This window comes from Aythya fuligula, chromosome 1 (assembly GCF_009819795.1).
Source record: "Aythya fuligula isolate bAytFul2 chromosome 1, bAytFul2.pri, whole genome shotgun sequence".
NCBI classification, from domain to species: Eukaryota; Metazoa; Chordata; class Aves; order Anseriformes; family Anatidae; genus Aythya; species Aythya fuligula.
This window is the reverse complement of record NC_045559.1, coordinates 69,564,297-69,583,830: the sequence shown is the minus strand read 5'-3', so window position 1 is coordinate 69,583,830 and position 19,534 is coordinate 69,564,297. Positions and strand designations below refer to the sequence as shown.

Here is a 19,534-nt window from a genome sequence, read left to right as displayed (position 1 = left end):
GAAACAGTTGAAATCTGTGGTATTTCTTATTACAGTAACTTAAAGATGGGGTTGTAAATGCAGTCTGTCAAATTCAAGTTGTGATCAGAGGTCAGTATCAATAACATGCTGTTTTATGTTCACAGATAAGCTTCATTTTGCAGTTTGTATGCAAACAAAGGTTAACTTTTCCTCTTTACCCATACTATATGAGGGCCTGAAAATATATGATATTCAGTGGGGAAAGATTTATATCCAGTACATTGGTCTTATTAAAAAATATTGTGTTGTTCTGAAATGGTTTCAGCTATGTTAATGATGTATACTTGCAGACTAATGTTTGTACATAAGCAATCAATTGTAACTTTATAAGCTTGATTCACTTCCAGGAGAATAAAATAAATAAATTAACACACTCCTCCCCTTTGAGAATCTTTAAAAATAATTATAATCATAAGGATTCTACATAAACAAAATTACTAATTGTGAATCTAATTGGTATCATTGTCCTCAGAATGAGGTAGTGTCTTTGGTCTGTTATATTCCTTGCTATTATGGGCTGAATAATATTGTGGAAAATAGTATTTAACGTCAGAAGTTTCACTCTACTAGTAGTTCAAGATGTTGGTTGAATTCTCTTCTTCTCTTATTGTGGGTGGAGAAGTTTACATTTAGCAGCGTGGGTCTTATTGGGAAAGACATTTAAATAGATGTCCAGGGGAAAACACTGTCCGTAATGAATTTGTTTATATGTTAAGTTAGTCATTTACAGAGGATGAGCTCTGGGGAAAGTGAAAATGCATCTCATATTAGAACAGCTAGTATAATAAATAACTTAGTTAATAGGACCAGTATTGCAACTCAACTAGTCTGTGTAGTACAGAGTCCTATGTCTATGTCCTAAGTCCTATGAGGAGTGGCTGAGGGAACTGGGGTTGTTTAGTCTGGAGAAGAGGAGGCTCAGGGAGACCTTATTGCTCTCTACAATAACCCGAAAGGAAGGTGTGGGGAGCTGGGGGTCGGCCTCTTCTCACAGGTAACTAGTGATAGGACTACAGGGAATGGCCTCAAGTTGTGTCAGGGGAGGTTCAGATTGGAAATTTGGAGAAATTCTCAGAAAGAGTAGTCAGGCATTGGAATGGGTTGCCCAGGGGGGTGGTGGCATCCCTGGGGATGTTCAAGCAAAAGTTGGATGTGGTTTTGGGAACATGGTTTAGTGGGCGACATTGGTGGTAGGGGGATGGTTGGACCAGATAATCATGGAGGTGTTTTCCAACCTTAATGATTCTATGTTTCTCTTCACTGTTGATATATAGATCACACAATTTTGAATTGATGGTGAGATTGTCTAGATTTCCCAGATCAGATTATTTCAGCTGTATCTGGGAGAAAAATAAATGGGATTTTGGTTAAAATAAACCTATATGTTGTTTGAAATAACAAAAGAAAAAGTCTTCAGTTACTTGCTGCAGAGTTTCTGTAAGTTTTCCTTTGTATATAAGTGGACTTGTACATCATTTATTACTCCTTTGCAGGTACACCATACCTTTATAATCTTGTTTATATTAAAAGTATGTGGGGTCAAAGCCTGGCAAAACAAACAAACAAACAAACTGAAAAAAAAACCCTCCCCTTTTGCAGCTTCTGCTATTTCCTCCAGTCCTATCGCTGTCCCCAGACAGCAGAACTCAGCGCCTGCCCCTCCGCTCCCCTCATGAGGGAGCTGCAGGCCACCATGAGGCCTCCCCTCAGCCTGCTCTGCTCTGGGCTGAACAAACCAAATGACTTCAGCTGCTCCTCATCCTTCCTGCTCTCTAGACCCTTCACCATCTTCATAGCCCTCCTTTGGACACTCTAATAGTTTTATTTCGTTTTTATACTGTTGTGCCCAAAATCACACACAGTACTCAAATTGAGGCTGCACTATTGCAGTGTAGAGCGGGACAATCACTTCCCTTGACTGGCTGGCAATACTGTGTCTGATGCACCTTAGGATGCAGTTGAACGTCTTGGCTGCCAGGGCACACTGTTGACTCGTATTCTACTTGCTGTTGACCAAAACCCCCAGATCCCTTTCTGCAGGACTGCTGTCCAGCATCTCGTCCCCTGGTCTGTACATATAGCCAGGGTTGTCTCTTCCCAAGTGCAGAATCTGACACTTGCTCTTGTTAAACTTTATATTGTTGGTGATTGCCCAACAATTTGTCAAGATGTCTCTGCAAGACCTCTACACCTTTGATGGAGTCAACAGCTCCTCCCAGTTTGTCATCTGCAAACAAAAACACCTTCAACATCCAAGCCATTTTTCTAGTTGTATGCTGGACATTTTGTCCAGAAGGATATTGTGAGAAACAGTATCAAAGACTTTACAGAAATCCAAAATGATAACATCAACTGGCATCCCTTGGTCAGCTAGATGGAATGGAAATTAGGTTTGCTAAGTAGCAGCTTTGCCTCATGAACTCATGTTGGCTGTGACCAATGACCTCATTGTCCTTCAGGTGTTTTTCAATAACTCCCACAATAATTTTCTCCATAATTTTACCAGGCACTGAAATGAGTCTGACAGGCCTGTAATTACCAGGGTCTTCTTTCTTTCCCTTCTTGAAAATTGGAATAATTTTTGCCAGCTTCCAGTCAGCTAGGACATCCCCAGATTCCAAAGACATTTGAAAAATAATTGAGAGAGGTTTTGCAATGACATCTGCCAGCTCCCTGAGTAACCTTGCATGAATCCCTTTGGAACCCATAGACTTACATGCATCCAGATGGTGACAAGTTTGGGATTGGCTGGGCTGGGAGTTTATTATTCACACAGTCACAATTCTCCAGCTCAGGGGATCTGGGGTCCCTGATCCTGTCACTGATGTTATGAACTTGTTGTGTATTTAAGTTCAGAGTGGAAGATGTTTTTGACTCCAAATCATTAGGCACAATAGCTTATATAAAAGAGTAAAAAGAAAGAGACAGAGTAAATGGATCTTGATCAAAGCCCATGTACCTGCCAGAGTACAAAATATACCTTATGAACTATATTAAAAAGTATCAGCCTATGGAAGGAATTTCTAGAAAGGACTCAGGGAACACAACTTTCTTCCTAGGCTGAGATTTAATTATTTTTATTTTATTTTTTTTTACTGAATGATGAGGAGAGTTTCAGTTGTGCTCTTGCAAAGGTAGCATACACATTGTACATTTCATCATTGTTTTGAAAACAAGTTTTTAGAATCCTTCAAGCATGGCTACAATGCTATTACATGCATAACCTGGTTAGCAGTGGTTAAGTGTTTATCAATTTATAAAAGTTAGATCTGTCAATCCCACAAGTTTTGCAGTACATTATACATGTAGTCCAATATTATACTACACTATATGTAACAGTAAATATTTACTTAGTTTGGATCTTTGTGTTAGAAGGAATTGACTGTGAATGAGTCTTTTTAAAAATAGATTGATAATTATTTGTAGAGATCATGCATGTCAACATAATATATATGTCAACATAACAAGGAAAACAAACTAGAAATCTCCTGATGCAGTTCCAGAACTGACCTGAGTTGTAGTCCAGCTATGCTACTTCTATAATAGTGGTTACTTTTGAAGGCCAAGACACCATATGATTTACAAGTTCGGAGATTTAACAAATCCAGCTTCTCAGCATCCAACATACACTTTAACAGTCACTTAACATATAGTATGTATGTGTGGGATTCTTTGAAGTAGTAGTAAGTGACTTTAAAAAAAAAAAAAAAGTAAAAAATTGATATTCCTTTATTCTTACACAGTACTTTTCAACCCTTTTCTTTCCTGATCAGTATGCTTGTAACAGAAGTTTTTTAGAGTTGAGGAAATTAAATGTCTTAGGTTTCATAAAATTTCTGAGTGATTTAATGTCATATACATAAAATTTATTCATACCTATGGTGGAGCTATGAAGACCCTAGTTCAAACTTGCTCACAGATTAACTCTGAATTATTTATCTAATTGGTTTTACACATAATGTTTGACACTGTTGTCCACAAATGAGGTACATTCCGTATCAGTGAAACAAAAGGTAACTTGTCTCTTTGACTGTATTTTCTCATGGGCAAATGAACAACTGACAAGTGTCTGTGCGGGGGGAGGGTTATATGAAAAATGAGAGTTTGGGAGCATAAAAGTTAGTTAGGAGGGGGAAATGGAAGCAACAATATCATCATGCTAAAATGCCTAAGATAAGAACAAATGTTATTTAATGTTATTGAATGCCAAAGTGTCTATATCAAGCGGAGAATGTCAGTAATTATTCACCTCTCATTAAAGGACACTGCAAACTAAAACAAAACAAAAATAGAAAGGAAATTCTGAAGGCAACATATAGTTTGAGACAATAAATTAAAGATGGACAATACATTGTCATTGTGCTTTTTTATACTTAAAATAAAATCCCAAGTTTTTAACCATATATGAACTATATTGACAATGATTCAATTTATATACTTCAGTCTTAGCTTTAGTTTCTTTATCGCATTTTCAATGAATATTATACTAGAAAAATGTTTTCTATGTTGCTACAAGTAACATATTAAGAATCTGGATATCTAAGATGTGAAGGAATTTTCACAGGAATTTGGCCCTTTATTTTGCAATTACTTCATAACCACAATTATTCTCAAGTGTGCTTCAAACCTGAAATAAAGTAAGACAGACATATCTGTTGAAAGATATCTTTGAAAGATATCAGACTTGTAGAGGTTTATATAAACCTTAACACCTTGAAGAACCCTTCTATGTCAAATTTGAACACACTTGCTACCGCTAATAGCCAGGCATGCTTTTTTCAGCAAAGGCACACACACATTATGTCCAGAAAATTATCTTTATTAATTTCCTGAAAGTTTATTTGACCTTGTAGTACATAGGTCCTTTTTTGAACATAAATATCAGGAAGGCAAAACAATGTTTCACCTTTCTGATGATGTAAGGGAAAATGGGGTGGTGGTGGTGAATGCAGATACACACAAATAAAAAAGAAGACAGGCACTGAAGTAGGATTAAATAGCAATCTACTACGTTCACTTTTAATTATCATAAAATAAATGTTACTCTTAGATTATATCCAGTGCATAGTTACAGTACGTTATTGGGTGCTACCTATATCCTTCGATGACTTAGATGTAGGGGGAAGCAATATCTTGCAGTTTGGTTAGAGAGTGAAGTAACACTAGGAAAGCACTTGTCCATGAGTATCAGCATTCTGTCCCATTTGACATACACCCAAGATTTGCTAACTCATTTGCCAGTGTTGTCTTTTGTGGCTTGATGTTCATAAACTATCACCTCTGGGCTTGCATTGTGGTCTTTGTTCATCTGACTGCTTCAAAAATAGCCAGTACAGTGACAGGCCCCCACATTTTAAGTGCTCCAAGATACAATAAATCGCATAGGCCAGCCATTCAGACTCACTGTGCCTGTGTTATTGATTGGAGTGAGAAGCCTTTTACATTTTTGCATTGTCTCTAAGAATTCTAGTGTTTGTTTTCACACTGAATATATCTGAAGGGGTTTCAGGGTGTGATAGCTATTTGGTTTTTTTCCTCAATGATGCTGATGTGATATTATACATTTGCACATCCGTATGTAGGCACTTATTTGTGTGTGTATGTGGACAAACATATTTATTTACTCTTTGGAGGACATGACAAGAAGTAGAGACCTAGTGGTAAGAAATAAAGTTTAATGGTAGTTTAACTACAGCCTAATATTGCAGTTCCCAAAATGTTATCCATGGACTAAGAGACAAAGGCATGGCAGGTGACCTGACACTGTATTACTTCTCTAATATTTTTGATTAAAGATTTGATTAGTGAGTACATAGTGCTCTTTTAGGAATATATATATAAAAGAAAGGCTTCTTATATGAACTTCATGTGGGGCTTTGCCCATCATATGAACACTCTGGTTCCGTTTGATAGCTGTGAAGTATGTGAACAGAAACATATCTTTGTCCCACAGTGTGAGTTTTATAAGCAATTCCAAGGAACTTTCACATTGGTTGTTTGCTCCTTTGTGCAGTGTAATTATGTGACAGACTTTATGGAGGTATGTTGAAAGTATTCTACTTTTGTATTAGAAGAATAAGACAAGTATGTTAGCATTGTATATAAAATAATGTTTGGACAACACCTTTGTCATAGTCTTTTGCTTACACTGTCTCCCTTCACTGATCCAAGTTGTGAGAAAAAAAAAACTAGGTGTAACCTACACCAGATGCAACAACCTATGAAACTGTAGAGTAGCAGACAGGCATTGTTGTAAGGCAGACAAGTGATTTATCAGATTCCACCGGTCTGAGAGAAGTCAAGTCAGTTGATTAACAGGAGTAAGAGTTAATTTCTGAACAGGGAAAAAGCTTGAAAACAAGTTGTAAAACAACAAGAAAGCAGTGTCTGAATAAATAAATAAATAAATAAATAAAAATCAATGTTGAAGTACATTAAGGTCCATCTTAGTCTTATTTTGAAGTAATGAAACCATTCCTAAATTTGCAGTATGGAACTACACATTTTTCTTTTTATGTAGGGAGTCTAGTGCCTGCTGTTCCACAAAGACAGTTCCTGAAAGAGTTGCCTTATATATCTCATAGCTGAGATGATTTTTTATTAAATTGCAGACAGAAAGCAAAAAAACAGCTTAATAAAAACACTATTGCAATATTAAAATATTCCAAAAAGCCTTCAAAGATTGACAGAAGTGAATTTTCTATCCAGTGTTATCCAGATATTTTGAGAAATAATGTAGCTAGGTAGTTACACAGCACATTCTGTTTCTAACCGGTGAAATGGTGCAGGGATCCAGATGCATTCTAGCAGTAAAACATACTGACAAGTAAATATTTTTATATAAATTATACATTCCTTTAATAATTTCTGTGAGACTTTATATACTTTAACTGCATGTAAAATGAAGAAAAAGATAGGAATTGAATATATTATTAACATATATGCTTAATTAGCTTCTTTGATTTTTTGTGTTTTCTTTCCTGTCAGTTGCAAATGCTAGGATCACTAACCTTGTCATGCACAAAAAGACTGCTCTACAGTAGTTAGGAAAAACAAACAAACAAACAAAAAACATGCTGTAGTCCCCTGCAATAAATTTGAAGGGAAAAGTAACTCACCTGTGACTTTTTGGGCTAGTTGTCCAAGTGGTTTATCCAGCAGAAAATATCCTGATAGTCCTGATCCTGAAAAATATATGCTTATATGCTTTATTTTATACTCTGATCTTGTTTACATTAAGTATTATGATCTGTAAAATATTGGCAAAAAAAGTGATTTTGGTGTCAGGAAAGAACATGGAGAATATAGAAGTGCTATTACACTCAGTTCACTGCTGTATTTTCAATGTTCAGAATGCCATTTTCAGTATGAGCCTCAAACTGAGGATGTGAACTTGCTGAGATCCAGGAAAAGATCATTTATATTCCTGTGTACATGTAGGTTCTAATTACTTTAAAAGTATTAATTTCAAAGAGGACCTGTCACATTTTAATATTAACAACTGAAATGAAAATGGATTTCACTTTTCTGGAGGTATTTTATACCCAAAAAATAAAAAATCAGTTGTTTCCCAACATGAGGAAGTACCAAATTAGTACACTGAAAAATTTGAGGTAGTACTATTGTCAGTATAAGCCTACTGATTTCTTTTTTTCTTCTTGATTTCTTCCTTTTTTATTGATTTTCTTCTTTTCTTTATATATAAATATATATTGTGATTATTCCTGATGGAGATTTTTAAAATAAGTTCTTGTAGGAAAGTGGAAGAACAGCAGGATTTTTTATCAAATTAGTATTTGATTTTAAATTGATTTTAAAGGTGGTTTTAAGGTCAAATTCAAACCTTCTTTGTTCTGACAGGTATGAATTACATGTCCTGAAACAGTCTAACCTGCTGCATCTCAGGATTCAAAAATGAACTTAAGGTTTCTATCACAGTCTCTGATTAGTCTTTCACCAGTGAAAATTGAAGCAAGAATGCATAGCTTAGCCATATACCACAAAAATTGCCTTAACAGTTTAGTAATTGCTAACTAAAATATGATAATTCACAAGTCTGGGGATTGTTTAAAACCATAAAGCAATGGCTTTGTGGGTTCTCATCATTCTGAGTCAGATCCTCTGTTTTTGCATTCAGATTGGCTCCTGAATGCACTTCTATTTATAACCAAATTTTCTGTTTAAAAGATTGGAATGGACTTCATGGGTTTTCAAACCAATATTTTGCCATTTCCAAAGTAGTCACAGAAGTGTTATCTTGAAACACTTACCATAATCTTTTTCCAATTCATGGCAAGAGCAGCAGTAGGAAACTATTATTTTATGAATTCATCATTCAAATAGGAATGTTTTAGGGGTCAGGCTTGTACGTGGTTGAGTGCACCTTGCTTTTGCCTAATGTGTTCTATAGCCTAATCCTCTGATCACAAGTTCAAGCAATCACTTCCCACCTCTGCTTCTTTACTGTTTGCTTTAGTAAAGGGTCATCGAGTCCTGCAGTGCTGTTATTACTTTCCCAATAGTTGTTAATTCTGCACATTTTATATATCTGTAAAAGTACCAGGAGACAAAATAGTACTGTAATAATTTTTTGTTAGTTTGTGTGCATCTGTACAGAACCATAAAAAATGTTGCCATGAAGTAGAGAGCTTTTTGGCTTTCTACATGTTATCCTCTTATATAATGGGGTGTTAGTGTAATAGTTTATAATTGCATAAGGGTTTGGTGGGTTTTTTTGTTTGTTTGTTTGTTTTTGAAACTCTTTGTTTAATCATCACTGAAGTGTTTTATGATTTATTTTTTTTTTTGCATAAGGGACTTTTTCAAGTATCCTCATTTAAATAAATGCTAAAGGTCCAGTTTAGTTTTAGTGTGAATACAACAGCTTCAAAAATGTCAGCTTTATCCTGGAACATAGAAAATTAATTGGATATTCCTAGTTTTTACACAGGAAGTCATACTCTTAGAGTTATCCATCTTGAGGATTTGACTGTTGGGATATTTGACATTTTAAATAATTGAATTACTTGGATTTTTTTTTTTCTCTTTGTGATTACCTGTTCATACAAGATTTTGTGAGACATTTCTACAGTTTTCCCTTTTTCCTTAATTTCTTTTTCCATTCCTGTGGTTGAGTTTTTAATGTCTACAGTACTTGTACTGTGTGTTCTAAAATAATTATTTCCAGTACTGTCAAATAAATAATTGAACGGAGTTCTGAAAGGGTAACTTCACATTAATATGAAATAAATTAGATCCAGTGTTTCAGTGATATGAAATAAGATTTTGGTGCAGAAACCTTTATTTCCTATATTTTTCAGATTTCTTTATTGGCATCTTTTCTACCAATGTTTCATGCTTGCCTGAATCATTTTGAACTAAGTCTCCAGGAAGAGGAGAGTGTAGCTTACATTCTGTCTTCATTCAAATAGTAGAAAACTAGTGAAAAGATATATTTAGCCTAGGAATTTCTGTTCTAATAAGTGAAATCTAAGGTCAAGTTTTGCTTGAGAGAATTTTGACTAATTTGAATGGTTATATAGATTTACTATCTTAAAAATTAAAGGCAGAAATAAGTAGATGCAGGAACATAAAGAGCATTTATGTCCATTGAGCATTTGTCAATCACATACTTGGTTTCACCTTAGTTCTCCTGAGGTGAGAGCCCATCTTGCCTGATTTTTTTCTAATATTGAAGAGAAATTAAAAATTGTTTTCCACCTGCCATCTGAGATGCCCAGCAATTTTTTTTATTTCTATCTGTACATCATTATTTTGTCTTAATTCTTTTATGTTTAAAAAAAATCATCTTTCAACAGGAACCAGGTAGTCCTCTGCAGGTAACTTTGATTCACAACTTCTTTTACAATGCCATTTTTAACCTTTGATTGGTATGTAGCTGTTCACAGTTAAGATTTGAAATACAAATGGTTAAGCTTTTCAATCCCAAAGTTTTACCAGTACCATAAAGCACTAGTTTTATAAACACTGAACCATGCACTAGGACAAAAGTTCTAAATATTTAATGTTCCTGAAGCCAACATAAAAAAAATTAATAAATCCTCTTCTTCAATGCATTTTATTCCCCAACAGTTGTTTAGTTCCCAATATTGTTTAGTCCCTCAGTTTTACCCCACAGCTTAATGGATAAAGCTACTTTCTGAGAATATTCAAGTAGAAAATTCATGAAATTACATTTTGGGAATAAGTTAACCATGAATGATTTTTAATCTTTTTCAGTGCCTTCAGCATACCAACCATGTATAAAGGAACCTAAATAGTACTGTGTACAAAATTGCAACATATCTTTTGGATACTCTACCGTATTTCCTCTTTTTATAGAAAACTTGATTTAGTTCTATTTAATATTTGGCATACTGTAATTTCTCATTCACTTTCTTTCGGTACCTATTGGATCATTCAAATCAACATGGCTGCTGCAAAGAATAATAAACACAAGCATGAGGGATTCAGTACAAAAAGAAAAAAACCTACTCAGACTAGAATATGAGTATGCTTAAGACAGGCTGAAAGGTAATTTCTATCCTTTGTTTCTTAAAGTGTGGAAATACTAGATGTGTCAGGAATACATTTTTAAATGAAACATATATCTTGTTAGCCAATGTAGATGAGATTTCCTTTGAAAGAGAAGATAACATGTCTCGCCATTGTTATGAACCAGTGTTCAGGAGAATTACCACAAGTGTTTCTATGAATTCGATAATTTTACTCCATATGTACTCTAAGTATTTTCAGTGGAAGATAGAAAGCTGTAGAAAGATTAGATGAACAAATGGAGTTGGTATTATTCCAAGCTGTCAGCCTCACCATGCATCTTGTATGTCTTCTTTTTATGGTCAGGGACTGCAGCAGCAAGTAGAGCTTTGCTGTAGTTATCCCAGTTTGGTTCTCTATCCATCCTCTACCATGCTGTGGATCCTACAAGCTATGGAGCTATAATGTGTTTACACTAGTTTTATTAGTGGAAAATAGTGAGGGTTTTTTTCAGGGAAAAAAAACCCTCCCAGGAGACACTTCCAAAACAACTTTCATTAGAAGGTTAGCGCTGCAACCAACAAAATACTTCCTTTCTGAGATTCATATGTTGCACAAAAGACAACTTTACTCTGAGGAAAGCATAAAGTGCTGCCTTGATCTTTCTTTAAAAAGAACAGCAGCAGCAACAACAAAGCATTCAATTATTTTATTGAGACAGCAGGAATATCGAGACAGACTATTGGAACATTTTGGATATCTTCCTAGTGGTATTCCATGCACTCACTCATTCAAAGAACCTGTTCTTCTAGGCTCCTAACTCATGACATCAGATCACTTCAATTGCTTTGTAATTTAAGCAAGTATGTCTATTTCTCAGATGAGACATCTATACAGACTAGAATGGCACCCAGAGAGTTCAGACCAAGTTTTATTCTTCCTGGTATCTACAATTCTCTGTTGTAAGGGAGGGTTCAAGAAAGTCACCATCACATTTGCTTCCTACTTGTTTTGTGTTTGCTGGCCTCTCTGCCAGTGGCTACCTTAGAGTGAGGAAGGTCTCATAACTTCTAAAATATTTGTCTTATCAAATATGTAGAGCTGGGAAAGGCAGAATTTAACTCATTTATTATGCAACAGTTAGCCCATGTTCTCATTCATGCTGAACAGAGGAAAGAAAGACATCTTCATCTTTCATCACTCCTTCACCCGTGTTCAGTAAGTTAAAAGTACGCAAAGTAAGAGAAATAGCACAATGCTTTGTGTTGTTTTCACAAATACTCTTTAGTTTCAGTCATCTTAGAGGTTACTTACAAGTAGCTATGAAGTTTTCAGATGTCAGTGTCAGTGTGACACCATGTTGATGGTGTCCTTGTAAATTACCCAGAAACTGAGTCAGGCTGAATTTAATAAAAAACAAAATATTTCCAAATGTCTTATAAAAACTTCAGTCATCAAAGCAGATAATTGGTCACTACTGTGCTTCAAACTAAGATATGCTTCCAACTATTTGTTGCTAGAAAGGTGTAGTGGGTTTATGTGGCAAAGTTTTGGTAGCAGGGAGCCATTGGGGTGGTTTCTGTGAGAAAGATCTAGAAGCTGCCCCATGTTTGGGAAGGGCCCCATTGTTTTCCAGATCCGAGCCAATAAGCGATGTTGTTTTGCGCCTCTGTGAGAGCATATTTAAGACAGGGAAAAAACGCTGCGCCACACAGCAGCCGGGAGAGTCAAGGGAGTGAGAGAACAGCCTTGCACGTGTCAAGGTCAGTGTAGAGGGAGGGGGAGAGGTGCTCCAGGCGCCGGAGCAGAAGTCCCCTGTGGCCTGTGGTGAGGACCATGGTGAAGCAGGATGTCCCCCTGCAGCCCATGGAGTACCACAGTGGAGCAGGGTTCCACGCTGCAGCCCGTGGAGGAGACCACGGTGGAGCAGGTGGCCCTGCACCAACGGAGGCTGCCACCTGTGGAAGACCCCTGCTGGAGCAGATTCCAGGCCGGACCTGTAGCCCGTGGAGAGGAGACCACGCAGGAGCAGGTGACCTGGCAGGAGCTGCTGCCCATGGGGGACCCAGGTTGGAGCAATTTGCTCCTGAGGGATGGAGCCCGTGGTACGGACCCATATCTGGAGCAGTTCTGGAAGAGCTGCTGCCTGTGGGAAGCCCACGCTGGATCAGTTCATCAAGGACTGCATTCCGTGGGTGGGACCCCACAGCACAGGGGACGAGAGTGACCGAGAAGGAGCGGCAGAGAAGAAGTGCTGTAGACTGACCATAACCCCCATTCCCCCGTTCCCCTGCGCCGCTCGGGGGGAGGAGGTGGAAGAGGGTGGATGGGGGGGAAGGTGCTTTTGTGTTTTTTTTCCTTTGTTTTCTCACTTCTCTCGCTTGTTAGTTGTAGGCAATAAATCTTACTATCTCCTTATGCCGAGTCTGTTTTGCCCGTTACAATAATTATTGCGTGATTTTCTCGTCCTTATCTCAATCCTTGAGCACTTTTCACATATTTTCTCCCCATTCCTCTTTGAGGAGGGGGAGTGAGAGAGCGGCTGTGGTGGAGCTCGGCTGCCCACTCGAGCGGAACCACGACAAAAGGTCAGGAAATTCTTTGCTCTGCTTCGTATTTATTTATTTATTTATTTTAAATACATGGACAGTGTTACAGATTGTGTAGAAGAAACCTGAAATGTTATTTGCCTTTTATTCAAAACCAGGCATTTTCAACTCTTAAAAGCACACAAATGTTAGGAAGTTTTATGGAATGGAGAGCTACAAATTTATTCTGTTTTTCAGTTCCACTACTTTTACTGTCAGTGCTACTGATTTAGTTGTTTATAAATCTCATCAGTAATTTACTACCTATTCATTGCTATTAAGTGCTTTATAAAAAACTCATTCAATGTTATAGTCTGCATGTTTATAGCAGATCAAAATGCAATGCTTGTATATTGTGCATTTTCATAGAATCATAGAATCATAGAATCATAGAACATCCTGGTGACAGGACGAGGGGGAATGGGCTTAAGTTGAGCCAGGGGAGTTTTAGGTTAGATGTTAGGAAGAACTTCTTCACTGAAAGGGTTGTGAGGCACTGGAACAGGCTGCCCAGGGAAGTGGTGGAGTCACCATCCCTGGAAGTCTTCAAAAGACGTTTAGATGTAGAGCTTAGGGAAATGGTTTAGTGGGGACTGTTAGCGTTAGGTCAGAGGTTGGACTCGATGATCTTGAGGTCTCTTCCAACCTAGAAAATTCTGTGATTCTGTGAGTTGGAAGGGACCCATAAGATTCATCAAGTCCAACTCCTGGCACCTCACAGGTCTAGCCAAAAGTTTAGACCATGTGACTAAGTGCACAGTTCAAACACTTCTTAAATTCAGACAGGCTTGGTGCAGTGACTACTTCACTGGAAAGCCTGTTCCAGTGTGCAACCACTCTCTCAGTGAAGAACCTCTTCTTGATGTCCAGCCTAAACTTCCCATGCCTCAGATTAACACTGTTCCTATGGGTCCTATCACTGGTGTTTACAGAGAATAGGTCACCTGCCTCTCCACTCCCCCTCGCAAGGAAGTTGTAGACTGCAATGAGGTCTCCCCTCAGCCTCCTCTTCTCCAGGCTGAACAGGCCCAGTAACCTCAGCTGCTCCTCATATTTCTTCCCCTCCAGGCCCTTCACCATCTTCGTTGCCCTCCTCTGGACACTCTCCAACAGTGTAATGTCCATTTTGTACTGTGGTGCCCAGAACTGCACACAGTACTCCAGGTGAGGCCGCACCAGTGCAGAGTAGAGTGGGACAATCACTTCCCTTGACTGATGTGCTTGATGCACACCAGGATATGGTTGGCCCTCCTGGCTGCCAGGGCACACTGCTGGCTCATATTCAGCTTGCTGTCTACCACAACCCCCAGATCCCTCTCTGCGGGGCTGCTCTCCAGCATCTCGTCACCCAGTCTGTACGTATAGCCAGGTGCAGAACCTGGCACTTGCTTTTCTTAAACTTCATGCAGCTGGTGATCGCCCAGCTCTCCAATCTATCCAGGTCTCTCTGCAAGGCCTTTCCACCCTCATCCGAGTCCACAACTCCTCCAAGTTTGGTGTCAGCAAATTTGCTCAAAACACCTTCTAGACCTACATCTAAATAATTTATAAAAACATTGAAGAAGACTGGCCCTAAAATGGAGCCTTGAGGCACCCCACTAATGACCATCCGCCATCCAGATATGGCCCCATTAACCACAACCCTTTGAGCCCTGCCCATCAGCCAATTGCTCACCCATCGGATGATGTTTTTGTTTAGTTGTATGCTGGACATTTTGTCCAGTAGGATCCTATGGGAAACCGTGTCAAAAGCTTTGCTGGAGTCCAAAAAGATCACATCAGCTGGTTTCCCTTGATCGACTAGATGGGTGATCTTATCATAAAAGGAAATCAAATTTGTTAGGCAGGACTTACCCCTCATGAACCCATGTTGGCTGGGACCAATGACTGCATTGTCCCCCAGGTGTGCTTCAGTAACTTCAAGGATCATTTTCTCCATAATTTTACCAGGCACTGACATGAGACTGCCAGGCCTGTAATTCCTAGGGTCTTCTTTCTTACCCTTCTTGAAAATTGGCACAACATTTGTCAGCTTCCAGTCTACTGGGACCTCTCCAGATTCCCAAGATTGTTGAAAAATAGTTGAGATAGGTCCCATTTTGTTTATGTATGTCTTAATTTTTATGACCATTAGCTGTGCAGACAGAAGAAATGAATTCTTGTAGTTGGCATACATAGGAGAAAGTAAGAAAGCGTTTTTACCAAATAAATTTTCATCTGATGAATAGGGTATTTAAAGAAGTGTTCTAAATGACAAAGATTTACTTAATGAGATAAATACTTAGGGTAAGCATTTCCTATAGATGTAGATCCTAAACTACATTAACATAGCCAGTCAGCAAGCAAATTTTATTTTTTCCTCTTTGAATGACATTCATCTTCCTTCAGGAAAGTTTACTGCTTATTTTCTGATAACAAAACAAATTATATTAAGCAGTCAAATTTTCTCTGTTATGTGTATGCAGTTTTAGTTGACTTCAAAAGGCATACTTGGTTTGCAGGGGAAAGAAATAAGTTTACACGTTATGACTTAAGTAATCATTTGAATAACAGACTTACCTTTGTTCAGTTCACAGACACTTGTCACATGCAATCCCATCTACATTTAAGTGATGGAAGCTGGGAGCAAATATATAACCATTGTAATAGAAATTCACTGTACTGCTGTGTGTTCCCATATGATTTGTGCAGCTGTGCCTCATAACCTTTAGAAGAGGCATAACTACACATTGCATTTCTCTGACTAATATTTACCAAAATATAAGTGCACACTTAAGAATTGCAGATATCCAAGTTAGAAATTTGAGGGTGTAGTATTTAATAGATCATTTTTTCCAATATTATAGAAACTAAGGACCTATTTCAGCAACAGTATTTTATTTGTATTTAAAAATCACTGGCAAGCTGGTATAAACTACATCTGTCTTATTTCAAAGTGAAGAAAAATATGGAAAATTTATCTCCTGGCTTTGTATGAAGAAATAATTAGTTTCGTAATGCTACGGTTACTTTTGGAAACTAGAGTCCCACTTCCTCTTTCTCTGACCAGGTGCTTTCTGTGCAGTTTTGTCCAGCCAAAAGGGTGTGTGGGAGCTTACCTCTGTGGGGAGTTGGTATGTGCTAGGACAGTCAGCTTACGTATTTACCATGTAGCTAGAGGAACTAGAAATATTTTTCCTCGGCTGTGGAAAAGACTTGGAATGTTTGGAAAATACTACAGTTTACCTTAATGCACATTTACAGATGTTCCCTAAAGTGCAAGTAGTCATAAGGTCCTCAGTGACATAAGGTTCATTATTCACAGAAAGCTGGCTGGTGCAAAAGAACCTGGGGCTGTTGGTTGATAGCTGGTTGAATAAGAGCCAGCAGTGTGCTCAGGTGACAAAGCAAGCCAACAGCATCCCGGTTTGTATCAGAAATATCAGGGCAGCAGGACTAGGGGAGTACTTGTGCTTGACTCTGGTGAGGCCTCGTCTCAAATACTCTGTTCAATTTTGGGCCCCTCAGTACAAGCTGGACATTGAGGCCCTGGAGCATGTCCAAAGAAGGACAGTGAATCTGAAGTGTCTAGAGAGCAAGTAGTATGAGGAGCTGTAGTGGGTTTACGTGACAAGGTTTTAGTAGCAGGGGGACATAGGAGTGGCTTCTGTGAGAAGAATCTAGAAGCTGCCTCACATTAGGTAAGGGCCCCACTGCTGACCAGAGCTGAGCCAATAAGCGATGTTGTTTGCACCTCTGTGAAAGCATATTTAAGAAAGGGGGAAAAAACAAACAAACAAACAAAACAAACAAAAAAAAGTGGCCACACAGCAACTAGGAGAAAGGAGTGAGAAACAGCCTTGTCAGTGAAGAAGGAGGGGGAGAGATGCTCCAGGTGCCAGAGCAGAAGTCCCCTGTGGCCTGTGGTGAGAACCATGGTGGAGATGGTTGTCTCCGTGCAGCCCATGGGTCCCACAGTGGAGCAGGGTTCCATGCTGCAGCCCATGGAGGAGACCACGGATGAAGAATGCTACATCTGGCCTGGAGCAGATTCCAGGCCAGATGTAGCCCATGGAGAGGAGACCATGCAGGAGCAGGTGACCTGGCAGGAGCTGGTGCCTGTGGGGGACCCAAGTTGGAGCAGTTTGCTCCTGATGGATGGATCCCATGATGCAGACCCATGTTGGAGCAGTTCTTGAAGAGCTGCTGCCTGTGAGAAGCCCATGCCAGATCAGTTCAGCAAGGACTGCATCCTGTGGGAGGGACCCCACAGCACAGGGGGACGAGAGTGACCAAAAAGGAGAGGCGGAGACAAAGCGCTATAGACTGGCCACAGCCCCCATTCCCCCGTTCCCCTGCACCGCTCAGGGGGAGGAGGTGGAAGAGGGCAGATGGGGGGAAGGAGTTTTCATTTTCTTTCCTTTGTTCCTCACTTCTCTACCTTGTTAGTAATAGGCAATAAATCTTTCTATCTCCCTGTGCTGAGTCTGTTTTGCCTGTCACAATAATTGTTTAGCAATCTCTCCATCCTTATCTCAACCTTTGAGTCCTTTGTATCATATTTTCTCCCCCTTTCCCTTTGAGGAGGGGGAGTGAGAGAGCAGCTGAGGTGGAGATTGCCCGCCCACCCAAGCAAAACCACCACAGGAGCAGGAGTAGAAACTGAAGTTACTTAGCCTAGAGAAAAGGAGTCTCAGAGGAGACATTGTCTCTACAACTGCCTGAAAGGAGGTAGTAGTGACATGGAGGTTGGTTTCTTCTCCCAAGCACCAAGTGATAAGACAAGAGGAAGTGGTGTCAAGTTGCATCAGGGGAGGTTTAGGTTGGATATTAGGAAAAAAAAATCTTCACTGAAAGGGTTGTGAAGTATTGGAACAGGCTGCCCTGGGAAACAGTTGAGTCACCATTCTTGGAAGTATTCAGAAGATGTATAGATGTGGTGATTAGGGACATGATTTAGAGATAGACTTGGCAGTGCTAGGTTAACAGTTGCACTTGATGATACTGGAGGTCTTTTCCAACCTGAGTGATTCTATGATTCTTTAACATTTTAGGAGGAGATTTTTTGATGGAAAATGTTATCTTGCATTTAGAATTATTTGAGGTAAAGATTGCAAGAGAATGCTTGAAGTTCACTTTAATTAGATAAAACAAAAGTTCACTTTAATTAGATTTATCCACCCTGTTGAGGAGAGGCAACAAGTTCCTTCTGGTTGTTGAAATTCTGAGGAGCTGCCTGTAATTCATTTTTGCATTTGGCCAGCCCTCAGGAGAGACCGTACGTGTACAAAATTGCTCTATTTGTTATTCATGTATCAAAATCATAATGGAAAATGGTCAGTAACATAATTCTTAAATGAGAGTAAAAGTTTCCCCTTTACATATTTTAGTACTGCAATTAAAATAGTATTTTAGTTCTTTACATTACTGGCAAAAATAAGAAAAATGTCTTAGTATGCAATAGGTCATATATTCTGCATAAGGACCATGTATTTCAAAACAGTTTTTACATTGAGAGTTGGATCAAAGTAATGGGGAAAATCAGCAGAATAGAAGAGAAATAAGGTTTCTGGTAGCTGAAACTGTCTGTAATTGCATATAGTTATTCGCAAACAAAATTAATATCAGTAAACATTCAAACATCACATTAAGAGAAAATAAAAATGTCTTATTGCAGCCAATTATTAGACATACAGATGTCTGTGAAAGATTTTTAACTTCCTGCTTTGGAAGATTACATTATCTCTATAGAAAAGTCTATGTGTAGTTGTTTCTTCCAACGTGGAAATGTCAAAAGTTTTGGAACCATTTTCATCTTATCCATACATTAGTCTTTAAGTGTGTTATCATATTTGTGGCACAATGTACTTCAAGTGATTTTTATAGCATTTTGGTTTTCTGTCTAACTAAAAGTTGACACAGAGTTCAGCTATAACTTAATCTGCATTTGTCATTTCTGAAATTACTTCGTTGCTTTCTAGACATTTATTACGTAGTTAACTTCTCCCAGCTAAATTTGGCTGAGAATTCTTGATCTTCTTTCACAGACTGCATCTTTGCTTTGTTCTCTGTACATCTGTACACGATGTATCCCTTTTTTGTTTGTTTGTTTGTTTGTTTTGTTTTTAATGCATCTATTGGAGTAACCATTGAAATTCAGTAAAATCTCCCCTTGAATCTCGAATCCTAATATAACTTTAAATCCATGATAATTACAACGTAACAGCATGGATTCTTGGGGTGATGATCATATTTAGATTATGATTTATTTATTTATTTTTAAACTTTATTTATATTGTCTAAACCTTTCAGCTCTGACCATCCATTCCTGGTCTTTTTTCTACTCTTAAGTAAACTTGCAAAATTATTTACCATCTCTAGTAAAATATATATTTATAGAACTGTCATGACAATGAGTGGAAGAAAAAGAAGAAACACTAGAGGACACTAAA

General features: G+C 38.3%; 1 protein-coding gene across 8 annotated transcripts in view; it reads left to right on the top strand.

The window, feature by feature from the left end:
• CCDC91 (coiled-coil domain containing 91) overlaps positions 1-19,534 on the top strand; it is a 164,785-nt gene that overhangs the window by 128,061 nt on the left and 17,190 nt on the right. The window lies entirely within an intron of this gene.